Genomic DNA, 21410 nt, shown 5'->3' with positions numbered 1-21410 from the left:
TTTTAGTTTGTCAAAGACAATAATTATGTTTTAAGGGTTTCTTTAGTCCCTGAACAATTAATTATTTATTTGTTTTATATAAGTGGTTCAACACATGTAAACAAAAAACATAAAAATGTACATGTATACACACAAATGTAGACAAAAACATAAACATAAATGTGTGTGTGCACATGACTATAGATATGTACACACATAAGTATACACATGTAAACCCGCAGAAATATACACACAAGTATAAACATACAAGTAAATATGTAAGTGTATGCGTGAACACACAAAAATATGCAAATATATATACACATGGGCATACATATAAACATACACACACTTGCTCATACCCAGAAGTATACACATGCACACAAACAAAAATGAGCATAAACATGTGAGCACATAAATACATGCAGGTACACATAAATAAATGTATACATGTATAGGAAAATATACACACATAAGCACAAGTATGTAGACAAACATTCAGATTTACACACATATTGACATGAATATGCAAATAAATATACATGTGTAAACATAGAGACATACATATATAAATGTTTACTTGCATAAATATATGCCTGTGTACACAAAAATATATGGATGTACACATAGATACATGCTCATAAATATGTACTTGCAAACAAATATAACCATTTTCACATATAAACACAAAAATATGCACATATACACATAAAAGCATACACATACACACATATAAATATGTTTGTGTATGCACAGAAACATAAATATATGCATTGCATACACATGAATATACACATGTATACAATATATACATATGGTACTCACACAGTCTTGAACATACTCATGTAAGTACATACACAAACACACACATATATATACAGACAAAATTAAGCATACAAACGTATTCACATAGAAATATACATATGTACACATTAATATGCACATGTACACATAAGCATAAAATGTATATGTAGAAATACGTAAATATGCTTTTGAACAAACATAGATACACATACACACATATAAATTTTTTCATGAATATACACATGAATATACATGATGTACACACACATAAGCATTCACAATACACACAGAGCATAAATATACACATGTACATGCACAAACATCAGCACACTCAAGCACACATCAATAAATATATACTGGTGGGAGACAATTCTGTATTCTGTCAATTATGCTTTAAATAAATTCTGACTGGCCAGTAGCCAGGAAGGAAGTATAGGTGGGACAACCAGATAGGAAATAGAGGCGGGGCAACAAGAACAGGAGTATTCTGGGAAGAAGGAAGCTCTTTCTGCAGTTCCTGTCCAGACACCAAAGAAGTAGGATGTGACCTACCCCGTTGAATAAGGTACCGAGCCATGTGGCTAAAACAGATAGGAATAAGAGATAATAAGAAGCCTGAGCTAATGTGCCAAGCAGTGTTTTAATGAATACAGTTTTTGTTTGATTATTTTGGGGCTAAGCTAGCTGGGCAGCCTGGATGAAAAGCAGGCCCTCATGTTACAATATACATATACACTCATTCCTCTCTGATATTGACTTATCTCTTGTCTCTTTGCTACCAAGTTATACAAAATCATCTTTTGTTAGATACTTCAGTAGAATATTCTAGTGTTCTTATGTATCTTGTTACAAATATTCTCCCAATTTTCTATCAAGTTATGTAACTTCTGTCTGTGTATATACAATATATGAACATATTGTCTGTCCTTTCTCTTTTCTGAACTTGCTGTTTTTTCTTTCCTGGTCTTCTTAAAAACATGTGTTTTTTTCCCTTTAGCATGTGTTCCAAAAGAGCAAGTAAGTGGCATTCCTGCATTGCTGTTCTTTTTTCTCCCAACTATTTATGAAGGAAAAGTCTAACTATAGCTCTAACTGCAAGTTTATCCGTTATTAAATGGGAGGACAAACCAACTGTCATCCTCTTTTATATAACTGAATTGCAACTTAGAACAGTGTGTCCAGCAATGTTATCAATGTGTTTTTATAATTCTTATTGTCTCTTATGGAGGAAATTAAAGCACTTCACTCTTTATCTTGATTTCTTACAGAAGATGACTTCAATTCTCTGCAGTCACATTGGGCAGCACAAAAAGCGTTTGTCACCAGATCTGTTGGCATTTGAGTCCTCTGTGCTCCTTGGGTACCTGCACTTCCACACATACCTGCCAGTCCCCCCCTCCCTTATATACAAGTTATAAACTGATTTTTAAATCTCCATTAGGCATCCACTTCTGATACATGTAACTTTATTTCCATTATTTTCTTTCCTGTAGTCAAATAAAACTTTAAATCTCCTTAGATGAAGAAGCCAGGAATTCTGTGTTTTCATTCACCTTGACTCCTCACATACAGCATTCATACAACAAAAATGACCACTTTTATGTCTTAATCATTTTTCAACAGTTTTGTGAACCTTTTTGTTGTCAAATATTGTGCTCAGAACTTATTTGTCCATGGTCATGTTTAGTAATTTTTGGTTAAACACAGTATGGTTTTTTTGAAAGAAATTTGCTTCCAAAGGGAGTGGCATTATTAGGAGGTGTGACTTTGTTGGAGATGGTAGTGCCTTGTTAGAGGAAATGTGTCACTGTGTAGGCAGGGTTTGAGGTCTCATATATGATCAAGATACATCCCAGTGTCCTGTTGTCTGAAGTTAAGATTTAGGACCTCTGCTACTTCTTCATTACCATGTATGCCTGCATTCCACCATGTTGCACCATGATGATAATGGACTAAATCCCTGAAAATGTAAGCCATGCCAAATAACATTTTCTTTTATAAGAGTTGTCATCGTCATGGTGTCTCTTAACAGAATTAGAAAGCATAACTAAGACAGACATTGGTACCAGAAACTGGGATTTTTTTTTGAGGAATTTGGGTTTTGGTACTTTGAGTCAGTAAACCCATAGATTGTTTTAAGCCATAGTAGTAGAAGCATGGAAGACAATGGTGCTGAGAATGGTTTGACCTGTGGGAGAGTAGCTTAGGAAGTTTCAGAGGAGAAGAATTTTAGTTGCCTAGAGATCATTTTTTGGGATGAAACTGGCTGCTGTTTGACCTTGTCTGAAGAGTATGCCTGAGGCTAAAGTGAAGATATTTGGATTAATTCCATTGGCAGAGGTAATCTCAAAATAACCTAGGATAGACTCTATACTGTGGTTATTAGTGTTCACGTTTATAAAGATTCATAATGAAAAGGAGCAAGCTGAAGAAAACAGGAGCACCAGAAAATGTAATGGAGCAAAGGTTTGTGTTCAAGGAATTAAACAGATTAAGAAACAGACTAAAGGGAGTGGTTAACTCAAGGCAAGATCTTACCCAGCTATGTTTCTAACTTGTGAAAAGGAGTTAAAGTTAAGAGCCAGTGTGGGGGTGCATGCCTTTAATCCCAACACAGAGGAGGAAGAGGCTGGTGAATCTCTGAGCTTGAGGCCAGTCTTGTCTACAGAGCAAGTTCAAAGAGAGCCAAGCTAAGGCAGTGAAGTTAATTGTGCAAAACAGAAAGCTGGTGAGGATGTAATTGAGCAAGTGGCCATGTTTTAGCCCTAGGAAGAAGCAGAACTTGTCAATTTTAGCCACATTGTCTGACTTTAGAGTTAAGAATAGAAGAAAGGGGTTATGGATTTGCCTTGGTCACTAAGGAAGGACACTGAAGCCAGGCATGTGTCAGGAGTATCCCTAAATGGAGGTCCAGAGAGGCCACCGTGGAAGTTGTGAAGGAGAAGTCTGGATTATATTGGAGACCCCAAGATGTTAGAGATTCCCAAGTCATGGGTACCTGCTGAGGAATGCTATCATGGAGTGAAACCAAACCCAAGGGAAAGAAGTATCTTGCAGTTGGCAATGCTGATAGATTTTGGAGATCTGAATAGTGCTTTGACATTATACATGAAGGTACAGAGTTTTGAGTTTGCCCAGCTGGCTTTCAATCTTGTTTTGGTCCGGTATTTCCTCACTATGCTCCCTTCCCTATGTTTTGGAATGGTAAGAAATATTATATGCCATTATATGTTAGAAGTATGTGATTTCTTTTTTGATTTTGATTTTACAGGAGATTACAGTTAGGAGACTGCATGAATTTAGAAGGAGAGTTTGAATTTTGAACTTTTAAATAGGTTTGAAATTGTTATAGACTATTTATAGACTTTTGAAGTTGGATTGAATGATTTTTTTGCATTATGATATGGCTACAAGCCTTTGGGGTCCAGAGAGTGGAATGTGAGTGGTTTGAAAGAAAATACTTCCCCAAAGAAGTGACATTTTATGTGATGTGGCTTTGTTGGAGTAGGTATGGTCTTGTTGGAGAAATTGTGTCACTATGGAGGTAGGCTTAGAGTTCTCATATATGCTCAAGGTACTATTCAATATCTCCTTTTGTCTGTAAGTCAAGATGTAGGCCCCTCAGCACCTTTTGCAGCACCATGTCTGCCTGCACACCATCATATTGCATTATGATATTAATGGACTAAACCTCTGAAAATGTAAGCCACCACAATTGAATATTTTTTATAAGAGTTGCTAGGGTCATGGAGTCTCTTCATAGCAATAGAAATCCCAACTAAGAAACATAGGAATAATCCATTAAAGCTATTAATCAATATTATTAATCGTAATTATAATAAAATATAACATATAAATATAATTATATTGTATATAATGTAATATAATATATAATATTATTAATATAATCCAAATTACTAATGTGGTATTGGAAAATTATTGTAGATTCCTTCACTTTTGCCATATTTTCTATGAAGGAAAACAGTAAAAATTCAATGATATCTCTTAATATTTGTTGAATGACAGAATAAATAAAATATCCAAATAAGCAATATTCCCTTTAAAAATAAAGCTTAGTTGTGCATAAAAGCACATGCTTACAATTCTAACACTTGAAGAGTGATTATCAGCAGCTCAATGTCATACTTGGGGACTTTGAGACCAGTTAGAAATACCTTAACCTTATCACACTAAATAAATGAATGAAAGTTAAGAATTCATGGAGACATAAATAAAGGAAATAATACTTAGTTTTGGCTGTAATGACAAAATACTATTTTATGTATTCACACATTTCACCATAGCTAGAACGCTCAAGAGAAGTGCAATCTATATGCTAATGACACATAAAAATCTCTCAGTGAGAGACAGTGAAAAATAATAGGTGCTTTGCAAAGATAAGTCTGTGCTATATCTCATAAAATTTTCAGGGACAGACTAAATATATACTTACTATTGATTTCATAAAAGTTGAGTAGTTTATTACAGGTTTACTATAAAAGAGAAGAAATTCTAAAACGAAAAGATTTGCTACACCATTGCTAACAACTATTGACTTATAACTCTGAAAGAGAAATGTATACTATTGAATACTATTTGTAAGTCATTATTTTAGAGACCTGTATTTATTATCTTAATTGTTTCAGCTATGTTCAATGTACTGGTTTTACTAAACATAAACTACATGAAAGCTTACTGTTGATTTAGCATTTATGAATACAATTTTCATTAAAGTACTTCATAGACTTTCTCTAAATTAGGAATGTAGCAACATGCCTATTTTGTACATGAATGTCTGTATAATTTTTCAACTTAAAAATAGTGAATAGAAAGTCAGTGTACAATAACTTTGACAAAGTTAACTTGTTCCTCTCTTAGTTACTCATATCCTGTATATCTGAGTTTCAGATAAGGAGGATATATGTGTAAGAAAAAAATTCTAATTTGAGAGTCACATCCCTATTTTGTACCACTGTATATTAATATAATCCAAATTGTTACAGACATATTTTGAGATCACCACAAAGATTTCAAGACATCTGAAAACAAAATTACTTTCACATTACTGAGCTCAATATTGACAATGTCATGTAGCTGACAATTAAGTAGAAATACATACAGAATTTGTATAATTGTATATGCATAAAGGGAATGTTAAACTGAAGAGCAGTGGAAGGAACCAGAAAGAAAAGTGAGGAAGCAAATGGAGACTCAATAAGTTTCTTTTAAGGTGTGTTTTTTTTAAAAATTTCAACAGATACAAATGTGGAACAAAATGGAAATTGTCTTCTAAAATATTAAGTTGTGTTATCAGTTTTTAAAAAAGACTAAATTAATTTTAATATAAAAGATATGCAAATTCTTTGAGAAGTAAGTCTACACTTTTTATGGTAGCACCAAAATAAAACCCATTTAAAAATAACCTTTATTATTTTAATTCAAATATAATTCAAAGAGAGGGTGGAGCAATAATATAAACAAAGGGGTAAAGACTATGATGGGAATACCTACAGAAACAGCCAAACCGAGCTAGTGGGAGCACACTGACTACAGAGAAACAGTGGGGGAACCTGCGTAGGCCCAAACTAGGTCTTCTGAACGTGGGTGATTGTTGTGTGGCTTGAGCAGTCTGTGGGGACACTGGCAGTGGGATCAGGATTCATCCCAAGTGCATGAACTGACTTTTTTGAGCCCATTCCCTATGAAGAGATACCTTGTTCAGCCTAGATATAGGAAGAAGGAGGTCCTTGGTTCTGCCTCAGGGTGATGTGGCAGGATTTGTTGACTCTCCATGGGAGGCCTTACCCTCTCTGAGGAGTAGTTAGTGGGTGGTGTGGGGAAAAGTTAGGGAGAACAAGAGAAGAGGAGGAGGAAGATGTAAGAACTGGGATTGGTATAAAAAATAAAAAGACTGTTTTAAAAAAAAACGAAAAAGCAATACAGAAAAAATATAATTATATCAGTTTCTCCTTCACTTTTCCTACCTTTTACACCTCCCATACAACCCACTTGCTTTCTCTCAAACTTATGGCCTCTTTTTCTTTCATTGTTTTACATACACACATACATTTACACACATGTGCACACATACACCTAAAAATAAAAATACAATCTGCTCATTTTTTTTAGTATTACTTATAAATATATGACTTCAGAGCTGACTTCTTTGTGTTGAACAACCAATTAGGGGGCTCATCCCTTTGGTAAACTGTTTCTCCCCCTCTCATAATTTCTTAGTTGCCTAGAGTTCTTCGGTTTTTTGGGACCCTGTAAGATTTCTCTCTTCCATGTTATCATGGTTATTGGTGTTATAGTTCTTCATGTCTTTTTTAAGCAGTCATGTTATTAAGGTATCGCGATTGTTGCATCATGCTGGTCATCATTGTGGTTCATAGACATTACACATTTCTAGGACTATGGACTACATTTTTCCCCTAGAAGTTTGCATCACACCTTCTGGTACTATGATAACTAGTCTTAAGGGTGGAGAATTTAAGGTCAGATCTTCAGTTTCTTCTTGTTTTGTATTCAAAGTGCATGGTGTCTTCAGCAACAGGACCGTATCTTCAACTCATGGAGGCAACAATGGGTAAGAGCAATATTGTCTTTATTGTTTCTGCAACTTAAAGAGGGGCTTAGGCTTGGTTTTGGGGAATTTGCGTGATAGTCTATGGTACTCTCTCTCTCTCAAAATCTTTTAATTAAAATATAATTATATCACTTACCCCTTTCACTTTCTTCCCTCTAACTTCTCTCAATTACCCCTCCATATTATCCCCTCACTACTGCTCATATTGATGATCTTTTTGTTGACTATTACTATTACGCATGTATATGATCTAAGTGACAAAACACAATGACCAAAGCAACTTATACAAAGAAGTGTTTAACTGAGATTTAGGTCTCGAGGATTAGAGTATAATCCTTGTAGGAACAGCTGAGAGCTTACATCTGAATCCCCAAACAGGAGGCAGAGAACAAACTGGAAATGGTGTGATTCTTTTGAAGCTTCAAAACCTGACATGTTGGCATAATGTTCAAACAAGATCACACCTCCTAATCCTTCTCAAATAGTTCTATCAGTTGGGGACCAAGCATTCAAATAAATAAGTAAATGGGGACCTTTCTCATTCTAACCTCATCCCAATATCTTTAACAAACATATAAGTACAATTTGCTGAGTCCATTTTTGTTGTTTTTGTGCATATCATTTCAGAGCTACCACTTTGTTTTGTATAACCATCTAGGAGGCTTATCCCTTGAAAAGGCTAATTCTCCCTCTCAGAATTTTTTAGCTATCTGTACTTTGTCTAGGGGTGAAAGCTCATAAATCTCCCTCTCCACATTAGCATGTTCATTGATACTTTTATTGTTCAGGTCTTGTTTAGGCAGCTATTTCTAGGAGACACAACCTCATAGCAGACTTCATCTTCTGATTCTTACCATCTTTCGATAACCTTTTCCATGATGTTCCTTGAGTACTTGTTCAAGGACTGTATTGGAGATGGATCTGTTTGGGATGAGCTTCCCATGATCCATTGATTTCTGTATTGTGTCCAGTTCTGGTTTTCTGTAATGATCCCCATTTGCTAAAAAGAGATGCTTCTTTGATAAAAGGTGAGAACTATATTCATCTGTGGGTATAAAAATAAATTTTAGAATGAGTATAGCCCTACTCAAATTTGAGATAAGGAAGTCTCTTTTAGTAGTGGTGAGAATTATTCATTATAGGATACTCAGTAATGTTGTAGATCTGTTCTCATTAAACATGACAGTGACCTCTTCTTCCCCCAATGTGAAAATGTCTCCAAGTCATTGTTAAATATTCCCCATAGAAAAGCAAAATATTCCACACTTTCTCTTGTAGACAGAATTTTCCTTTCCTCTAAGCTATTTTCCAAATAACCACACAGAAACCATATTAATTATAAATATTTGGTCAATAGCTCATTCTTATTACTGACTAGCTCTTACAACTCAAATTAACCCATATCTATTAATCTATGTGTTGCTACATGGCTCATAACTTTACCTGGCATTCAGCCTGTCTTGCTCTCTCTGTGTCTCCTGGCGACTCCCTCTGATTCTGCCCTTCTTCTTCCCATCATTCTCAGTTTGACTTTAATGCCTAACTTTATCATGTTCAGCTACTGACCAATCTGCTTCCTTATTAAACTAATTACAGTGACAGATCTTCACACTGTGCAAAACGACTACTACACAGCAGGTTCCCCTTTTTGTCTAATTAAAAAGAAGATTTTAGTTTTAACATAGTAAAATTACATTCAGTAAAACAGTTATTAAGTAAGATCCACAGTTATAATATCCACTTCATTTGTATTCAGCAAAGTTACAGAAAACAATTATTTTTTCTATCTTGGTGAGTCTAAGGTTTTGTACCTAATTCACTTTCTATCCTAACTAAGGAAAACCTCAAGTCTAATTATTTAGTTTTTGACTCCAACAAAGAACCCAGAAAGGGGAAATGCTACCTGATGACATGGAAATCTGGCTGCCAAGACAGTCACTCTAAGTTCTGCTGTAACATGGAAGTATCTAACTTTAGCCTACAAACCTGTTATATGTGGCAGATATTTCTGAGAAACAGGGACTTTTGAAGGACTGTCCTACCTTGTCTTGTCAATGTTTGGAATTCTCTTTTTTTTGTGCCCTGATGGTCCCGTTTGGACAGTATATTTTCAGCTATTGAGACAAGGGCATTTTCTTTGCCCATATGGCTAGCTTTTGCCGTAAAGAAAACAAACTCCATAAGTAGTTTCTTTGATGCCCACCAACTTTTCTAACTATATTTGTAGCTTATATTAATCCATTATTCTGATCTATTTTTGCCATATGGCTTGGTACCTTTTTCAGCAGGCAGATCACATCCTGCTTCCTTGGTGGTCAGAGCAGGACTGGGAGGAATCAACTTCCTCCTTCCCAGAATTCTCCTGTTCTCATTGCATAATTTCTACTTCCTGTCTGGTTTTCCCACCTATACTTCCTGCCTGGCCAATCAGTGTTTATTTAAAACATGATTGATAGAATACAGAATATTCTCCTGCACCAGTTAGGTATGGGGCATATTTGTTTCTGTGAAATGTGAAATTTTAATATCTGTCCTCAGAGAAATCTTATTCAGTCACTTTGTATTTATGTATTTTTCAAATGGTATCTAACCTTCATATATTATGAAGTAAGTCAAATACAAAAAGGAAATTATTTTGTACTCTTAGTTACAGAAATTATTAATATAGTCTGGCATGTAGTAATCAATTAAAAACTTCCAAAATATTAATTATATTAATTATTGTTGCATTTTGATTATGGATGTAAAAAGCCATGAGAATGGTAAACAATATATTGCACTTACTTTTCTTAAATGCCCACAGATATTTTGTCCACTACTAATTTGCACTTGTAATAATGTTCCTCATGAGTACTATGAACTCCTTCCCTGACTTATTATGTTCCCTTCCTCTGATAAACATTATTCTACTCTCATCTTCTATGAAATTAACTTTTAGAATCCACATGTTCCTGAAAACATATGGCATTTAGCTTTTTGTGCCAGACATTTTTATTTAGTATAATGCCATTCAGACCAATTTCAGATCCACCCATGTGTTAAATGATAGTCGTTCATGCATTTTCACGAGATAGTATTCTAATCTATATTCTAAATTGTCTTTACTATTTATCTCTTGATATCTGGGAATTCATGCCTGGCTTACTGAACACAGTTCAGTAATAAAGATAATCATGCAAGTGTCTTTTCAGTATGCTGATTTCATTTCTTTTGAGTATATAGTTAGTGGAGTGCTGAATCAGATAGTAGATGGATTTTAATTTTTTTTGAATAGCAGAAGTACTAACTTCTGTTTCCATAAAAAGTCTATGAGAATTTCTTTTCGAAGGAAGCCTCACTTGTGTTTTGTTTTCCATCTTTCTGATAATTTTGTTTTTTTAAGAATCTTTCTGAGATTACTGTTATTGTACTATAGTTTCAATATGTATTTTTATTGTTAATAATATTGAGCATTACTCATGCATTCATACACACATATATTTTTTTTACTATTTTTATGTCTGCTTTTAAAAATTGTCTGCTCAAGTCCCTCTCTTATATTAATTAGCATTTGTTTGATTAGTACTAAGTTATTTGAGATTTTATGATTAGTGTTAGCCTTTTTTTTTTTTTTTGAGGTCGACTAATTCTTTATTTTTATGTACTCAATGTAGCAGTTTTCATTAGACTTTCTCCCAGCGGGAAACAGCATGAAAAGCAGCGTCCACCTGCTCTGCTCAGGGCCTGGGTTCCTCCTGGCCCATGTGGTGAGGTGGAGGGGTGTATCTTCCCTCTTTAACTAGCTTATCCCGCTGTCGTCTGATTTCACCCAGGCGCGTCATCGTTTTATACCGAATATAACATTGCTCGAAATCTCCAAATTCTATCTTGCACTCTTTTTTAACCCGGGTAGCACCGATGCCATGTGCACACTCTATCCACTCTTTTTCGAAAGCATGGCATCAGGAGGGAATCTTGAAGGGCTGTTCAACACTTTGGAATACGAAGTGGCGATCGAGGCTAATGCCCAGCTTTTTCTGCACATCAAAGAAAGGCATGGCGCACCACAGAAGTGCCCTTGTAGGCTCCCTGGGCACAGATCATGACAGCCTAGCCTTTTCTTATTGAATGTGTAATTTTAAAGTATTTCTCCCACTCTGACTTTTATATCTTTGCTATGTAGAAAATTTTTATTTTGATACGTGTCCATTTGATTTGTTGCTTTTGCTTCCTGTACTTCTGTCATTCATTGAAATGTTTTTACAGTTCTCTCTTATACTTTCCATAGTAATGTGATGCCTAACATTTAATTGTTCAAAACATTTTGTGTTGATACACAGTATAAAGTTATAGCAGCTGGATCAGTATGATATTAGCATAAAGCCAGTCACATAGACTTAATAGAATCAAGGAGACATCTCAGAAATGAAACCTTGCAGTTGTAGTCAAATGAATTTTGATAACATGTTAAGTATACAAAATAGGTAATATGAATATTTTCCAAAAATTGTTGGAAAGATTAGAGAGAAAAGTGAAGCTAGACTTTTCACTTGCACTAGTAACAAATGCCAATTTATTTACTTTTACAATTTTCATTAAATGATATAAAGTACCAAAGAAATATCTAGAAGATGAGATAATATTGATCTATATGGACAATGAAAATGTGAATTAATATTCAGACAAAGTTTTGCAGAATTAAGGCTTTGTGGTAAATATATAATTTAATTCAAAACAGTTTGGGTACATGAGACATATAATTTCCTGTGAGTTTTCTGTACAGTTCTCCTTTAGCAACTATATTTTATGTATTATTTACATATTAATGTGAATTCTGCTACATTATGTTCCAAATGAATTTGATTTGATTCATTGAAAAAAAGTAACTAAAAAGTAGGAAATGTATAACTAACAAATGAAAATAATGAAAGAGTAGAATTAAATACTTCTGGCAAAACTTTAGCATGGAATATTCAATTCCATGTTCACAAGTTAAAAAAAAAATACCATGATTTGTCTACCATGATTTGCTAACTGAGAAGTCATCATTGATTCAAAGCACATGTTATTTAAAGAATGATTTTTAACTTTTTGATAAAGTAAATTTATATGTGTTTATGGGTTGCAATGTGATTTTTGATAGATACACGTATATTTTGTTAATGTTAAATAAGCTGAACATCTCAATCTTATCACTCATGTATTATTCCTTTATGATGACATACCCCAAAACCAGTTTTCTTGAGTGTTTTGGAAATATATTGTTATAATTTCCTATGGTCATTTTAATGACAATGTATTTTTTGATGAATTCTATATAAGATTAAATTTTAATATTTATAATTAAATTTATAATATAGTAGTCAAATATCTAATATAATTTTTAAATGAATGACTTAATAATATTCACATGGCCTAACTATAACTGAACTCAATGATTATATATGGAGGCCAGGGGAAAGATTATAAGAATGATCTTAGAACAAAGATCAGTTAATTTTTTTCTTTCCATAGAGAAACATAGAAACATTGTGGACTTTGTGAATCATGTTTTCTTTGTCATTATTCCTAACTCTAGCAAGCATTAATTATTGTGGCCGCCTCGACGGGTTACTCTGTCTAGGGTTTGTAACCCGCCTGGCTGGCCAGTTATTCCAGGGTCACGGAGAGGCACCACCTGAAAGGCATAGGCTGATAAGCAGGAAGGAGGCTAGGCAGATTTGTCGAAGCCTCCGTTTATTAGAGTCATGGTTACAGCTTATATAGCCCCTGGATGAAGAGCTTGGGGGGCTGGGGCATGGGACCTTGCCACGTGGTCCACGCCCGTCACGTAGTCCGAGAGGTTACAATCGGTCAGGAAGTCACAAGTTGACCCACCTAGTTGTCTAGATAGTCTGGAATGTGAGGCAGGTTCTGCTAACAGATAGCTCTCAATTAACAGTTAATTTGGGTGTGAGATAGGCTTGGTCAATAAGACTATTCTCAATACAATTGGAAAGTGAAGCCCTCTGCAAAAACTCCTCACGGCGGTGCTTCCTGTAAATTTTGGGGGGACACGGCTCCTGACATATCCCCCTTCCTTTTATAAAAGCAGGCATCTATCAAGTGGAGGGCACCAGGTCAGAGTCTAACCCTGGTGTCAGATCTAAATGAGAAGGGACTGGGACAAGGAAGGACCCTCCTCGAATGGTGGAGCAATTTACCTCTCCTGGGAACAGAGGGGTGCCTTATGAGTAGCATTAGTTCCTTGGAGGTCCTCAAATAAAAGGTATCTAGCAAGACCTAAAGTAAGCAGGTCTTTGACCACAGGGTAACCCTGTCTTAGGCCATGTGGAGGGCGATCCTCGTGCCTGGCACCATGCCATGTTGAGCCGGTTTTTACAACCTCTGTATGGTGTGCTGTTCAGGCGAGGGTCCACACTAACTCCCGTCATTGGGCCCCTGTGTGAATCATTAATGAAAAGACTGTGAGGAGCTCCTCAAATAAAAGATATAATGATATAATTTGGGCACCAGTAGCTCCATCTTCCAGACAAGAAGAAAGGGCGTTTTCCAAACCCAGTATTCACCTTTAGTCTGGCCTAAGGTATATCCTCCTTCCTAAATGCCTACTCCACAATAAGATTACGAGTGCTGCCTGCCAACAATTAGGGCAGTGTAAAGGGATCAAAATCTAAAATTTTTAACATATGCATTAAACCTAAACATTTTACAGCATGTGTCAAACCTTTTCCAACATCTATAAGCAGTTACAAATATCATTAGGTCAATTCCAGTAAGAATACATACATTGACAGACATTTTTGTTACAAAATACCACCAGCTCCAGTCTCTGAGCAACAGTCAAAACCCCAATCTTCCCCCTTCTTAAGTAAAGAGGGGTTAATATTTTAATTAAAATGAGTTTTGTGTCCCAAAGTTTAAAACAGTCAGATGTTTAGTCTACACCTCAGCTGCAAAGCAAACAGAATGCAGACTGCAGAAGCAGCTCAACATTTGTGCTTCAGGGCAGGTGGGCTTCCTGGGTGAGGTGAGCTGGAGTCAGCTATCTGAAGCACCTCCTGGCAATTATCTCAGCCCTCTCCCTGGACTCTCTTGGAGGCAGAGTGGCGTAGCAGGTTCTGTTATCTGGCACTCCTCTCCTTGGGGGCAGGGAAGACTGGATCAAGGATTCCTCTCCAATGTCTCTGGAACTCCTCTGTGGGGTGTCTGCAGCCACGGACATCAGGTCCAGCTTTTATTTTCTTTCTGTGAAAAAAGCATAAACATATCCTCGACCCCAAATATATACAGGTCGGGTTTTTTCATAAAGCATTGCAAGGGCCTTTTTATCTTGCCTTAGTTAGTAAAGGTCAACTTGATGTCATCTTGCTAGATCCGTTTGCATCAGGATCTGTGTGCAACTGTTATTAGTTGCTGTGTGCAACTGTTATAAGTTGCTTTCAAGGAGCCTTGGTATGCTCCATATTTCTTTTTATTAATTATTAGTCATATATGCAGTTCTTCCATTGGAAGAGCCATTTGTAAAATTTAGCCTAAAATCCTTTAAGGGATTTTTAGCTATAACATTAGCAAAATACAGTAGCAGTCCAGCTGGCCTTGGTGAGCTCCCAATAGATCAGCCCCACTGTCTCAGTGGTTGGGTGCACCCCTCATGGTCCTGACTTCCTTGTTCATGTTCTCTCTCCTTCTGCTCCTCATTATAACCTTGGGAGCTCAGTCCGGTGCTCCAGTGTGGGTCTCTGGCTCTATCTCCATCCATCGCTAGATGAAGGTTCTATGGCGATATGCAAGATATTCATCAGTATGATTATAGGATAGGTTCATTTCAGGTTCCCTATCCTCAGGTGCCCCAATGAACTAACTGGGGACATTGCCCTGGGCATCTGGTAGCCATTCCAAGTTCAAGTCTCTTGCCAACCCTTAGGTGGCTCCCTTACCTAAGGTATGAGTTTCCCTGCTCCCCTATCCAACCTTCCTTTATCCCCAATCACCCCGATTCCCCCAGTTCCCCTCATCTTCTCCTTCACAATTTTCTCTCCCCATCCCCCATCATCCCCATCCCACCCCACCCCCAAGATTCCAATTTTTTGCCCATCAATCATGTCTATTTCCCATAGCTGGAAGGATATCTATATGTTTTTCCTTGGGTTTACCCTCTTGTTTAGCTTCTTTAGGATCACAAATTATAGACTCAGTGGCCCTATCCATGGCTAGAAACAAATTATGAGTGAGTACATCCATGTTCTTCTTTTTGGGTCTGGGTTACTTCACTCAGGATCGTATTTTCTATTCCATCCATTTGCATGCAAAATTCGAGAAGTCATGGACAATGAGAGCTGACGAGAGGCCAAGGAGAATGGCACAGGAACTTTCATCTGGCAATAGATCGAGGGAGAGACAGAGACCCAATTTGGAGCAATGGTCTGAGCTAAGAGCTCAGGTCCAAATGAGGAGCAGAAGGAGGGAGAACATGAGCAAGGAAATCAGGACCACGAAGCGTGCACCCACCCACTGTGACAGTGGAACTGATCTATTGGGAGCTCTCCAAGGCCAGCTGGACTGGGACTGAATAAGCATGGGTTGAAACTGGACTCTCTGAACATGGCGGACAATGAAGGCTGATGAGAAGCCAAGGACAATGGCACTAGGTTTCGATCCTAATACATGAACTGGCTTTGTGGGAGCTTAGCCTGTTTGGATGCTCACCTTCCTGGGCCTGGATGGAAGTGGGAGGACCTTGGTCTTCCTGTAGGGCAGGGAATTTGGACTGCTCTTCAGTATCGAGAGGGAGGGGGAATGGACTGGGGGAGGAGAAGAGGAGTGGGGATGGGGGAGGGGAGTGGGGGGAGGGGGCAATCTGTGGGAGGAGGGGGAGGGGAATGGGAAACGGGGAGCAGTTGGAAATTTTAATTAAAAAAGAATAAAAATAAATAAATAAATAAATTAAAAAAAACATTAGCAAAATACAGGTGTGTGAATTGTAGCAATGATCATCTGGGGAAAGATTATTGTTTTGGCCTTTGAATTGAGCAAGGCAATTGTCCAGAATCAATCTTAAAATTATTGTTTAGTATAAGAAACATTGATCATAGTCAATATTCTGTTAAACCATCTCCCAGATTTTATCCTGCCCTTTTGTATCAGACAGGCTACTGTTCTAAATTAAGAATTTAATATCTTAACTGACAAAACTGAGAAGGTTTAGCCATAAACAGCATTTTTATAAAACTGTTGTAGAATAAATTTTATGTTAATATACACACTTGCAATAGCTGTATTATAATTAATATACTGTACCTGTTGATTTATATTTTACCTGCTTGAGTACCTCCTTGGCAGCTTTCTAAGCTCTCTATTGGAAACTGTTTTTTGTAAGAATTTTACCTAGCGGCTCAAGGTCTCCCATAAGAATATTATAACTAGGGCTTTATCCATTGAATATCTAAAAGCTTATAAGCTATTCTCTTAAGTTGCGAGTCTGCCCCGCAAATAGGAAAATGAAAAAAGGAAGTATTTTAACTAACGATATTGGCCTCATTAGATACCACCATGTAGAAGAATAAAAATAGATCCATATCCATCTCCATGTACAAACTTAAGTTTAAATGAGCCAAAGGCCTCAGCATATAAAAATTATGTTGAACCTCCTAGAGAAAAAATTTTTGAAGTACATTTTGCCACAACTTAAACACAGCCTCAGTGGCACAAACATTTGGAGAAACCATAAATTCTATCTCCTGAACTGAGAAGCTTTTGTATAACAAGACTATAGAGTGGGAAAAGATCCTTACTTATCATAAACCCATTTTAAAAACATATGAAGAACTCAGGAAATTAGTTATTAAAAAATTTAATCCAATAAAAATATTTGTTACAGACCTAAACTGAAAACTCTCAACAGACGAACTTAAAAATGACTGAGAGACAGTTTAAAAAATGTTTAAACATAACATCCTTTAGCCATCAGAGAAATGCAAATTAAAACTCTGAGATTTTATTTTATCCTTGTAAAAATGACCAAGATTAAAAATTATTATTAACAATTTATGCTTAAAAAAATGTGGGTAAAGAAAAAACTTCTTTGCTGGAAGTGCATACTTGGTTGGAAGTGTAAACTGGCAGTCACTTTTGGATCATACACAGTATTGAAAAACCTGGATAAATCCAGACTTCTCCAGCAGGAAGAGAAGAATCAAAAATCTAGGGCTAGCCTGTTCAGTGACCCTGCCCTAGGAACCAGCTGAATACAAAGCCAGACTGCAATCCTGATAACAATTCCAAAACAGGGAGTTTTCCCCCTGTGATTATCATCACACTGCTCTAGGAACCTGGGAGTGGTCCCGAGAGGCAGGGAGCTGTCCCCCTGCGACCATCAGTGGATTTTTGGAATTTTTATGACCCTCCTGGACCACAGGGCTGTGGTCTCTTTTATAAAAATTTCCTCTGCAGGTTACCAGAGGCCAAACTCTTCCCCCACGTGGGTCACGAGCCTCGTGCGATTGTAGCAAGGACGGTCTCCTGCAAGTCATTGGGGGGACTGTGCCCTCCCGAGACCTGAGTGAGAGTCTCCCCAGCATTGGGAGTCCCTCATTATGGCCATTTTTTTTTAAATTAGGCAAATATCTACCTTAAAACTCTAGCAATACCCTTGTTGAGCCTAAATACAAAAGTTTTTTTGACCATAGAAACATGTGCTCAGCTATGCTTATAGCAGAACTACTTTATCATAGCCAGAATCTGAAAATAACCCAAGTGTATCTCTTTTACACCTAGGATAAATGAGACATCATCCTTTTAAATATCCATGAATACCACAAAATATCTTGGAGTAACTCCAAGGAAGCAGGACAGAAGTTCTAGGTCCTGTTACCTCTGATTGTGAAGGCAAAATTTTTTTTTTATTTTTAACCATTATCATCTGTTAGAGTATAACTCTGGCCCTCAATAAATTTAGTGAAAGGCCTGAGTCCTGAGTCTCAAGTCTCAGCAGTTTACCCTCAAGCAACACCTGGCAGCAGGAAAGGACCACAAGCTGAGACAATACAACTCCCACCCAAGAGTGGGCGTACAAATGAAAAAACTTGTATGATAAGAACTTTAACTCTTTTAAGAAAAAATTTAAGACATTAGAAAATAAAGATCTCCTATTTTCTTGGGAAAGTAGAAGAAAACACAGCAAAAATGACAATTTCACTGAAAGCAGTCTACAGATTCAGTGTAAATGTTCATTAAAAATTATAGCAACATTCCTCACACAACTCACATACAAATTTAATATAAATGCACATTAAAATTATAGCAAAACTTTTCACAGAACTCGAAAGAACAATCCTCAACTTTATAAGAAAGAAATAAAAACTCAAGATATCCTAAACAATTTTTAAAAATCCTCTGAATGTATCACAGTCTTTGATTTTAAAACTTTTCTACAGAACCACAGTACTGAAATTAATCTACCTTAGATATAAATTTATATGCCTACAAACTAAAGATTTTTGACCAAGAAGCAAGATTTTGGAATGGAAAAGAAGCACATTTATCTCCTTTTATTGTCCTGAAGCTGTAACTTTCTGAGTCCAGACCTCCTTCTAGCAAACTGTCTGGCTGCCTCAGCTCCACATGGCAGGAGGCTAAGACACAGGTTCTCTAGCCCTAGGGGGTCTTCTGTGGAATCAGGGTGGAGCTCAGCAGCTTTCGCTTGTCTAGCTCCGTTTGTCTAAAATCATGCCTTTTTCCATAGTGAATTGTAAGTCCCGAATCTGAGAGGAGAGGTCTGAGGGTTCATGCTGCAATGCAAGAACTTGTTTGAGACCTTCTATTTGGGCCTTAAGGGCGGCTTTGTATTGAACAATTTCTGAATCAAAGGCATGCTATCGGGAGCGGTCAGAGCATAGGGCGGTGGCTGCAGAGTCCTTTTTGGAAACAAAGGAAGACGCGGAGAACAGGGTGTATTTCTGGGCCTGTTAAAACTAACCAGGGGCATATTTCATCTATAAAACAAAAAAAATACAACTAAATCTCTTTTTTTACTCTTACTCCTCTTACCCTGAGTGATTGCTGAAATTCCTTTATGAATTTCTCTTTCCTTGAGAGCGACTGTCCTATGTCTTATTGAACGACAGCGAACCTGCGCCTACCTCATCCTGCAGATCTGTCCGAGCTCTACAGCTGCAGAATCTTCTATTTCTTCTTGTTGTCCCGGGACTGCGCATCGTCGTCCGGAAAGTTAACCGTGCTCCGAGTCACTGGTTCGGGCACCACTGTAGCCGCCTCGACGGGTTACTCTGTCTAGGGTTTGTAACCCGCCTGGCTGGCCAGTTATTCCAGGGTCACGGAGAGGCACCACCTGAAAGGCATAGGCTGATAAGCAGGAAGGAGGCTAGGCAGATTTGTCGAAGCCTCCGTTTATTAGAGTCATGGTTACAGCTTATATAGCCCCTGGATGAAGAGCTTGGGGGGCTGGGGCATGGGACCTTGCCACGTGGTCCACGCCCGTCACGTAGTCCGAGAGGTTACAATCGGTCAGGAAGTCACAAGTTGACCCACCTAGTTGTCTAGATAGTCTGGAATGTGAGGCAGGTTCTGCTAACAGATAGCTCTCAATTAACAGTTAATTTGGGTGTGAGATAGGCTTGGTCAATAAGACTATTCTCAATACAATTGGAAAGTGAAGCCCTCTGCAAAAACTCCTCACGGCGGTGCTTCCTGTAAATTTTGGGGGGACACGGCTCCTGACAAATTATAAGTGAATTAACACCAATGAATATTTAACTTTTATTTCCAAAAGTATATAATAAACCAGTGTTCAGTCATGGAGTTTCTTGTTTTGAAAGACTTCTTTGTAATTATTTTTAAAGTTTGCCTTAGGGGCATTGCTCAGTTGCTAGAGTGTTAATATACATGTATCCTTAGTTTGATCAAGAGCACTATATACACTAGTCATGATGATATGTTCCTTTTTTTCTTTCCCCAAGACAGGGTTTCTTTGTGTAACAGTCCTAGCTGTCCTGGAACTATCTTGTGTAGACCAGGCTGGCCTCGAACTCACAGAGATCCACCTACCTCAGCCTCTGTAGTGTTTGGATTAAAAGCATGTACCACCACCACTCAACACTGACATATTTCTTTTAAATCCCAGTAATCGAAAGGCATAAATTGGCAGATCAGAAGTTCAAGTTCTTCGGACACATAGTAAGGTCAAGGCTAGTATTGGCTAAAAGATATATTGTCTCTGAATAAATATAAATATTTCAAAAGATAGAAAATAATACAAATTTATCTTGGTACTTGTTCTAATAGTTCAGTTATTTCAATTCTCCCTTAGATATCTGTTGTGCAATAAGAAATTTCCCGAGGAGATGCAACATACACATCTATTCACTGCAGTTAGGGAGTTCACAACAAAACAAGCTACAAATACTACCAAAGTACAACTTAGTGAATCAATGAGTTTTACCAGGGTTACTTATAGGAGTATGAGTGACAGGTTACTTATAGAACCAGAAATGACTCATCATTAGAGCCCATTTCCACATATGGGTGATAACTCTCAAAATTTGGAAACCTGCAGCATACTACATAGCAGCTCAAATGTCTTTTCTTTCTTTTTTATTTTTTGAGTCAATCTTGTATCCAGCTACTTCACTAAAGGTGTTTATCAATTGTGGGAGTTCCCTGGTAGAAATTTTGGGGTCACTTATGTATACTATCATATCATCTGAAATAATTATATTTTGACTTCTTTCTTTCTAAATTGTATTCTTTCTTATTCTTTATTTTATTCTTTTTAAATTAAAATTTCCGCCTCCTTCCCATTTCCCTCCCCCTCCTCCCACACATCGCCCCCTCCCCCACTCCCCTCCCCCTCTCCCCACTCCTCTCCCCTTCCCCCATTCCTCTCCCCCTCCCCCCACTCCTCTCCTCCTCCCACCACTCCATTCCCCCTCCCTCTAGGTACTGAAGAACAGTCCAAATTCCCTGTCCTGCGGGAAGTCCAAGGTCCTCCCACTTCTATCTAGGTCAGGAAAAGGTGAGCATCCAAACAGGGCTAGGCTCC

The 21410-nt window shown here is 37.3% G+C and overlaps 1 pseudogene; it reads right to left on the bottom strand.

The window, feature by feature from the left end:
- Window positions 1-11088: 11088 nt before the first annotated feature.
- Window positions 11089-11409, bottom strand: LOC130867190 (NADH dehydrogenase [ubiquinone] iron-sulfur protein 5-like; annotated as a pseudogene).
- Window positions 11410-21410: the final 10001 nt, after the last annotated feature.

The sequence above is a fragment of the Chionomys nivalis genome, chromosome X (genome assembly GCF_950005125.1).
Source record: "Chionomys nivalis chromosome X, mChiNiv1.1, whole genome shotgun sequence".
Classification (NCBI taxonomy): domain Eukaryota; kingdom Metazoa; phylum Chordata; class Mammalia; order Rodentia; family Cricetidae; genus Chionomys; species Chionomys nivalis.
This window is presented reverse-complemented; position numbering and strand designations above follow the sequence as displayed.